This window comes from Marmota marmota, unplaced genomic scaffold (genome assembly GCF_001458135.2).
Source record: "Marmota marmota marmota unplaced genomic scaffold, marMar, whole genome shotgun sequence".
Classification (NCBI taxonomy): Eukaryota; Metazoa; Chordata; class Mammalia; order Rodentia; family Sciuridae; genus Marmota; species Marmota marmota.
This window is the reverse complement of record NW_026000174.1, coordinates 30,228,438-30,237,860: the sequence shown is the minus strand read 5'-3', so window position 1 is coordinate 30,237,860 and position 9,423 is coordinate 30,228,438. Positions and strand designations below refer to the sequence as shown.

General features: G+C 38.8%; 1 protein-coding gene across 1 annotated transcript in view; it reads left to right on the top strand.

The window, feature by feature from the left end:
* Nucleotides 1–9,423, top strand: part of Sergef (secretion regulating guanine nucleotide exchange factor) — a 227,047-nt gene that overhangs the window by 117,639 nt on the left and 99,985 nt on the right.

The window sequence follows — 9,423 nt, the reverse complement described above, 5'->3', positions numbered from 1 at the left end:
TTTTTTTTTTTTTTTTTTTTTTTTTTTTTTTTTTTTTTTTTTTTTTTTTTTTTTTGATGAAAGATAAAAGAGGTCTGGGGGAAATGTTTCCCATCTTTAACTAATTTTGTAATCCTCTTTTTGTTTCTCTGGGCCATTAGATAGCCAATGGAAAAAGAGGCAAGTGAGCTGGTGTATAAGCATCTACCATGTCTAAGGTACTAAATAGTGGTAATTGAGTTCAATTCTCAGGATAGTCCTAGTTGTCACTATAATTCTTGTTATGCAGATGAGGAAAGTCTTAGTAACTTGGCTAAGTTCACAGAATAATAGATGTTGGGTCATCTGGACTTTTGAAGTAGATTTTGACCCTCTATGGTTGCAGAGTCCTTACTTTTTCCCTCTGACCACTCAGCCTTCCTGTTGCACAGGCCTGAGGATGGCAGTTTATGTTGACAGCTTCACATTAGAGCTGCTGAAAGAAGAAATTCTTTCAAAAACTTTTGACCTCAGTGTTGCTTAAGGCAGGGTTGGGCCAGATTCCCAAGTTAATTAGTCACCATTGCTTCCTGCTACTTATTTAAAATACTTTTCAAAATAGTGTCAAATTAATGTGAATGTTCAGCTCTCCCAGTATGCCCTCTCTATAAGTGGCACATATTAAAAGGAACTTGACTAGAGCCATCTGTATAGCATAGCCTTTTGCAAACTTGGCTATACCCTTTAAAAAAAAATTTTTTTTTTTTTTTTTTTTAGTTTTAGTTGGATACAATACTATATATATATAAATTTTTTTTGGTGCTAAGGATCAAACCCAGGGCCTCACACATGCCAGAAGAATGTTCTACCGCTGAGCCACAAACCCAGACCCCTTGGCTATATCCTATAAAGGTATAGGTAGTGGCAGAAAAGTCAGGCAGGAAGGGGATGGGACCAGTAAACCCACCTATCCCAATCCCAGCCTTTCTATCTCTGTAAATTAGATTTGTCTTTCTATTTGTTCTATCACTATAAATCAAACTTGTCTTTCCTAGAGTTTCATATTAATGAAATCATGCAGTCTCTCTCTCTCTCTCTCTCTCTCTCTCTCTCTCTCTCTCTCTCTTTTAAGTCTGGCTTCTTTCATTAAGTTCAGTGTTTTTGAGATTCATCCATGTTATTATGTCTATCAGTAGATTCTTATTTGTTGAGGAAGAGTATTGCATTGTACTGTAGTTTGTTTATCCATTTACCCATTGGATTAATTTTCTCTTGCTGCATAACAAATTATCACAAATTTGTGATAAAAAACAGCATGTATTAGTTTATAGTTCTCAAAGTCAGAGATCTAGGTGGGATCTACTGGATTTTCTATTTGGGATTTCACAGCCCAAATCAAGGTGTCAGCTAGTGTGGAACTTATGTGGAGACTCTAGGGAAGAATCTCCTTCAAGCTCATTCAGACTGTTGGCAGGCCTCAGTTCCTTGAGATTATATGAGGGAGGTCGCTGTTTCCTGGCTGGGTGTTGAGCCCAGGGATGTTCTCAGCAATTAGATGCTGCTCTCAAGTCCTTGCATATGGTCATCCATCTTCAAAGCCAATATTGCTGCCTTATTGTGCTGCCAGTCTTCCAAATTTATCCTTTTCCCATCAGCCAGAGAAGGCTTTCTGCTTTAAAAGGGTATATGTGGTTATATTAGGTCCACCTGGAGACAGCTGTTCTATTTTTAGTTCAACTTTATTTTTAGAATGACCTTTCTATACTTTGACATTTTAAGCATTTTTATCCATTAATCCTTATTCTGCCATCTTATCCTGCCACCCGATTCACCTTGTCCTGTCCTGTGGTCCTTGTACTGTGGCCCAAACTTTCTTTTCTCTACACTGAAAACACACATCTTATTCCCTTTATTTTTTTCGGTGACATGTAGTAATATATCATTAAGTTTTTTGGATTCCACATAATTGGAATTAAATCTCAGCTATGCCATACTGTGATATTGGACAAATTAACTTCTCTAAACTCTGGTTTCTTTTTTTTTTTTAAAGAGAGAGTGAGAGAGAGAATTTTTAATACTTATTTTTTAGTTTTTGGCAGACACAACATCTTTGTATGTGGTGCTGAGGATCGAACCCGGGCCGCACGATGCCAGGCGAGCGCGCTACCGCTTGAGCCACATCCCCAGCCCCTGGTTTCTTTATCTACATGTACCTCATAGGATCAATTCACAGTTTAAATAAACTAATGGAGCTCTTAGGTACTTTTTCTGTCACATTATATGCACTCAATGTATGTTATCTGATATTATTTCAATATTGTTACCTTTTCCCCATTTTGTGTCTTTTCTTCTGAGTATGATCTACTTTGTCAATGACTCTAAAAAAAATGTACTGTCCAAATTGTATAGGTGCCAGTCGGGTATTGTGGCACATGCCATAATCCAAATAACCTGGGAGGCTTAGGCAGGAGGATAGCAAGTTTAAGGCCAGCCTCATCAACTTAGCAAGACTCTGTCACAAAATAAAATGGACTGGGGATGTAGCTCAGTGGTAAAGCACTCCTGTGTTAAATACCTAATACTTAACTAAACAAACAAATTAATCAATTAATTAATTAAAATAAAATGTGTAGGTACCTTAAAGAAGTTCATAGTCTCTTTTGCAGTAGTTCTGTTTCAGAAAAGTTATCCCAAGGCAATAATCAGGGATATAGTTAAATATTTTTGTTTGAGAATGTTCATCTCAAGCCGGGTATGGTGGTGCATAGCTATAGCCAGTGAGTTGGGAGGCTAAAGCAGGAGGTTACAAGTTCAATGCTAATTTCATTAACCAAGTCTCAAAATTTAAGACTTGGGGTTGGAGCTCAGGGGTAGAGGACCCCTAGGTTCTATCTCTGATAGCACAAGAAGAAAAATAAAAAAGAAAAAGGATGTTCGTTCCAACACAATTTATAATGGCAAAATATTCAAAGCAACCTAGGTACTCAAGAGAAGGGAAAAAATGAAATAGGGCCCATACCTATGATGCTGTAAAGCCATAAAAATAATGACATGGGAAATATAACCAGATAAGTATAACAATATATGCCTCAGCTGTGTTTGTTTCTGAAATTATATATATTTTATTCAAACACAAATATTGATAGGAAAAGAACTGAAAGGAAATTTGCTATATTACATCACATTATATTATTTTGTGTGTGTATGTTGGCATAGACCAGAACAGAATCTGATAATCTACAACTTTTTTTAGGCAGAAAAGTTGCAGAGTCACGTCAGTAGATTAAGGGTACCTGTGATGAGCACTCAGCCAAGAACCATCCTTCGGGAGGTAGGATTCCAGCAAGCTGTCCCTGGGAAGGCAGTATGTCAGACTGGTCCCAGGGCACCAGTCAGTTGCAGCAAATACACTCATCATTCTTCTGCTGTTCACACTCTTGTTATGATAAGTTTGATCTCTCTGTCACATCTTATCTCCGTTCTTAACTTTTTAATCTCAGATGGAATAAAACTTTAGGATGTAGGTTTTGTTTTGTTCGTTTTTGTTTAAAAAGCAAAAGTAATGCTTAGTGTTGGGGCTTTGGGGTACCAGAGGGCCTTACAGTCAGGACCCATGTTCAGGTGCTAACTATTCCTAACCTGTGGCATTACCCAGGGACTTTACCTCAGGCCTTGTAAGATATACCTGTCATGTCTTAGGAGGCCATTCTGTTAAGTCACTGATTGAACATCTGGACATCTGAAGGATCATCTAGTTTCTGAAGGCAGCCATTATTTATAGAGTTCAAAGCTTTTATAAAACTCTGGTAAGGAGCAGAGGAAGTTCAGAGATAAATTCAATATCCTTGATATAGCATTTCCTGAGCACCTCACCAGCCTCTAAACCAAAGCAGTGAAGGTACATAGTTGAGTAACTTCAACAAACTTCTGATTCAGACATACTATGTGTGCAGTACTGTGAAAGGCACTGAAAATAAATTAGTGAGATGTAGTTCTTGTGCTTTATAAAATTATAATCTATACAGGATGGGAATAGGCACATGTGTGAACCACTTAATACCAAATGGAATAAGTGCTGTCTCTATAGAAGGGCCCAGAGGAGAGACCAATTACTTCTGAAATGACCTGGCCACTTTCTAGCCATGTGCTTTTAGCCAAGGTATTTAACTACCCTATTCCTCAATTAATCTATAAAATGAAGATATAATGAGTTAATGCATATACAGTACTTAAAACAGGGCTTACTAGTCAATAAATGTTAGCAATCCTTTTCCTTTTCCTCTTCCCAGTTCCTCCTACCCAAAGATGAGTAGTAAAGGTTTTATTGAGCAGAAGGCATAATGTGAGTCAGGTGTGTTAAGGAGCAGGGTGGTGGGATGATGTGTATAGGGGTCAAATGAGGCCGGAAGGCAAGTATTTGTGGATAATTCTACTAATGAAAGAGGATAGAGAACTGCATTGGGTTCAGACTATGGAAGATCTTAAATATCAGCCAGAGGAATTTGGGCTTAGGCAATGGAGAGCAAAATAATCCACATATACTTTAGGAAGAGAACGTTGTCAGAGGAGGGAGATGTTAGAAGGGAGAGAACATCCAGAAAGCTGCTGCAGAATTCCCAGGAAGAGCTAAGGCCAGAACTAAGACTTACCATTTCTCAGATGTTCTTTCTCTGTGTGACGGGTCTTAGGATGCAAGTTTGTTCTGCTCTTGTTCTGCATGCCTATGGGCTTCTGTTGAAGGAACATTGGTTTGAGCCACAGTTTATCCTGTGTAGCCCATCAAGTTTGATATTCTGGGATTACATTTACCTTTCTAACCTCAAAGCTGATCTGCCCATATATATCTGCCCATTTATCCATACTCATTGCATTGCATGAAGTAGAGCATATACACAAGACCTTTCTGCACATGGATAATAGTGACTTGCACAGAGCCAGACAGGTGTGCAACCTGCTGAAATATGAAATACTCATTGCAGGAGAACCTTCCTATAGAGAGGCCGGTATTTAAAATCACAGTGAAAATTACCTTGATATTGATTGTGTATAAAGACATGTTTTCTAGAGGCTTTGTAATATCAAAAAAGGGGATATCAAGGGAGATAGAATTAGTAACATTTATCGAACTACTTCCAAGTACTAGGAGTTGGGTTAGGTTCTTTGACATACTTGATCTCATTTAATCTTCACAGTCCTGTCAGGTAAATACTGCTATGCCTCTGTCTATCTGTCTATCTATCTGTCTATTTATTTCAGGCCAGTGGATTGAACCCAGGGCTTTGGGCATGCGAAGCAATGCTGTGCCCATTTTATAGAGTGGAAATGAAAGCTCAGAAAGTGCAGGCTTTGAGCCCAGGGTCAGATGGTTTACAAATGTTGGACCTTGGACCAGGCTCTTATATACACGAGCCTCAATTTTTTTCATGTATAAAATAAATAATCATGATAAAATCTACTCCAAGAGCTGTTTTGTGAATCAAACAAGATGCTGTATTGATGGAAAAGAGAAAAGCCTCCTCTGATATCCAAAAGCTGGACTGGCACTCTCAGCTGCTGGGCTTAGTGTTGCTATGAGTTGGCCCTGCATTCACAGCTAAGTCTTGATATTCTCCTGTTTAACATAAACTGTTTCACAGGATATCAACATCAGACAGGCCACTTTGTGACCATAGCAGATTGAGGCAAAAAAAGACCCTCTGTAATCATGTCTGAACACAGATATAACATGAACATTGTCGAAGCCACAAAACACTAACATTCTCCTCTCCTGTTAAATGAATGGCTGATGCTTCTTTACCAATTATACTTCTAGCCTCATTTTAGGTTACCTTTCCAATGGGTAAGATTTATTGAGATATATAGTTGCATTAGTCAGCTTTCTATTGAGATAAACAACTTTAGGAGTGAAAGGTTTATTTTGCCCATAGTTTCAGAAGTTTCAATCCATGGTCATTTGGCTCTGTTGCTTTGGGCCTGTCACAGTACATGGTGGTAGAAGAGGCCTGTCTGCTCAAGGAAGCAGAAGCAATGAAAGAGAGAGGGGAAGGAACCAGACTCCCAGTATTCTCTTCAAGGGGATGTTCCCAAGGTTATTCCTGTTAAAGGGTCCACCACTTCTTAATAGTGGCACAAACTGGGGAAGAAGTCTTTAACACATAGGCCTTTTAGTAACATTCAAGATCCAAACTATACCATCAATCAGAATTGTCCCATTTTCTGACAGAACCTAATTCAGAGCGTACCCCCACATCCTTGGGCCCTTCTAAAGCCAAGATCTTATAAATCCTTTCTAATACATTTAGCCCTCTGTCTGTTGGTTTTCTATGTTTTGTTTTGTTGTGGTACTGAGATCAAACTAAGGGCCTCATTAGTGCTAGGCAAGTGCTCTACCACTGAACTACACCCCTGCCCCTGTTGGTTCTACATCTGTGAATTCAACCAATTATGGATCAAAATATTTGGGGGAAAAAATTGCAACTGTATTGAATATGTAAGGATTTTTTCCTTTATTATTCTCCCTTAAATAATGCAATAAAATAACCATTTATATAATGGTTACTTTATACTAGGTATTATAAGTAATCTAGAGATGATTTGAAATATAAAGGATGTGTGTAGGTTATACACAAATACTACACCATTTTATGCAAGGGACTCAAGTGTCCATGGAGTTTTGTGCTGAGAAGATCCTGAAACCAACCCCATATAGATACTGAGGAATTGCTGTACCTTCTTACTGAGATGCCCCACATGGTTCCCTGTAGTGTGCTTTCTCTTTCACAGAAGCAAGCAATGAACCCAGTATGTTCAGCTACACATGTGTTACTGGAAATCTTTGGTTGGATTAAAGGCACTGACAGTGGATATGCTGTGGAAACAGTTCAGTGCTAGACAAATGTTAGTTGCTGGTTTTATCATTTACTGTCACAGTAATGCTGCAACAAATAACTCATAAGTAGTTTTAAACAATAACAGTTAGAGTTAAGTATCCCGGATTGAAAATGCTTAGACTAGAAGTATTTCAGATTTCAGATTTCTTTAGCTTTTGGAGTATTTTCTTAGACTTCATTGTTGAGCATCCTTAACCAAAAATTTGAAATCTGAAATCCTCTGAGATCCAAAATTTTTCATGCCCCATTTTTTTCATATCAGAGCATTTCCGATTTTGGATTTTAAAAGATTATTGGGTACTGGGTATTGAGCCCAGTGGTGCTTTACCTCTGAGCTATATCCCCAGTCCATTTTCTTTTTTATTTTGAGATAGGGTCTTGCTAAGTTGCTGAAGGTCTCACTAATTTGCTGAAGTTGGCCTCATATTGGGATCCTCCTGCCTCAGTCTCCTGAGTTGCTGGGATTATAGGTGTGTCCCAACATGCCTGGGAGATTTTCGCATTTTGAATGACAGGTGCTCAACATGTATTGTTTGAGTGCTTTTGGCTCAGTTGAGTGGTTCTTAGCAGGACTTGCTTACATTACTTGGTGTTAGCTGATCTTTGGCTAGCACAGCTAGGGTGGCTCAGTTCAGTTCCACACATGTCATCATTTAATGAGCTAGCCTGGATAAGTTCTTATGGCAAAGGGCAGAGGGCAAAAATGAACCAGAAATACACAAGTGCTCTTTCATATCTCTACTTATGTCACATTTGCTAACATCCCATTACAAAAACAAGTCCCATGTCTGGGTGCAGAATTAAAGGATGAGTTAGTGAATGCCCTGCAGAGTGCGAGGGCAGATCATGGCAAAGGATGTAGATATGGGGAGTAGTAAAACTTGGGAACATTAATCCAATCAATCTATAATGGTGTTTTTATGTTTCCCCAACTCATGATACTCCTACCTCAGCCTCCTGAGCTGCTGAGATTACAGGCAGGCACCACCATGCCTGGCTGAATACACTTACTTATTTTCCTAGGTTCCTAGATTCTGGGCATGCTTCAATTTTATCAAAAGTGCTCCTAGCTTTCTTTCTAATTCTGGGATCAGTTCATTTCTGCGGGCAATATACTTCTAGGAATGCAGCCTAGAGTCCCTATTTTTTGGAAAGGCTATTATCACATTGTTGATTTAAATTGTAGGTTTAGGTCTCTTTTCACAAGAAATGATTTTAAATAGTTTTAAATCATGATTTTAAATCATTTCTTACCAATTCTGCATCTCTACAATTCATTTTTTGAACCTGAATGTAGGAATTTATATATTACATTATAATCTGTTTATTTACATTTGTTAATCTATTTGAGTCCAGAACATCACATTCAGTGTACTGACTGCCTCTCTGAGCATTTATAAGTTCTGTGCATTTGATCATCAAACCTTCTGTCTTTACCCAATTTGTTGATAAGTTTAGATAGTCCAGATTGAAGGCCATATCCCTTGGTATATTCTAGATGCCTCTCACATAGAGGGAGAAAGCTCCAACTCTGGAGTCTATCAGGACATCCATTAGTACATTACTTATTTTGATACTCAAATTGTCCCATATCTAGCCAGCAGGAACCCCTTCAGGTTGGCATCTGGGTTCTGTGATGCGCCCCCCCCCCATCATTTTCTGAGAATTTTTTTTCTGTGACATGAGATGCTTCATGTTCATCTTGTATTCTCCCTGCCTCAGTCAGGGAGAATCAGCTGTCTATTTGAGAGGTCCTAGGACTTTTGAGTGAGGAATGGCTTTTTAGAAATAAAAATCTCAGTTCTGAGTATGTTCATTGCATTGGAGATTGCTGCTCCCAGGCCATCTCAGTTGACAAAGCCAGAAAGCATATATATTTGCGTATGTGTAATTCCATACATTCACACAATCTGTGTGTACACGTACACACACACAAACAGACAAACACATACTCCTTGAAAATTATGAACTACTGCAGTGTCTTTAATTACAACCAACTCTACAAAGTTTATTTCATGTCTTCCTCTTTCCATTGTAATTACTTCATGGATAATGAAAACCCTGCTCATTCAGTACACTTACTTTTTCTTTCTTTTTGTGGGGGTACCAGGGATTGAACTCAGGGACACTTGACCACTGAGCCACATCTCCAGTCCTATTTTGTATTTTATTTAGAGACAGGGTCTCACTGAGTTGCTTAGTGCCTCACCTTTGCCAATGCTGGCTTTGAACTCATGATACTCCTACCTCAGCCTCCTGAGCTGCTGGGATTACAGGCAGGCACCACCATGCCCAGCTGAATACACTTACTTATTTTCCTAGGTTCCCCTAGATAAAACAAATCTATTGCACCACAATCCTGCTGGCTACTTTCCTTGCACGTGCTGACTCTCCACCAGGCCACAGCTGTCCAGTGAAGCTCTGAGTTCCCACTGACCTCTGCTGCCTGTACTTAGCTGATTTTCTTACATGGGCTGTAATGCTTGGTCACTTTTCTAACTTTCCCTTTTGTACTGAATTATTCAGGAAAGAAGGACAGAATGAAGGAAGGCTGCTTTTTTTTTTTTTTTTTTTT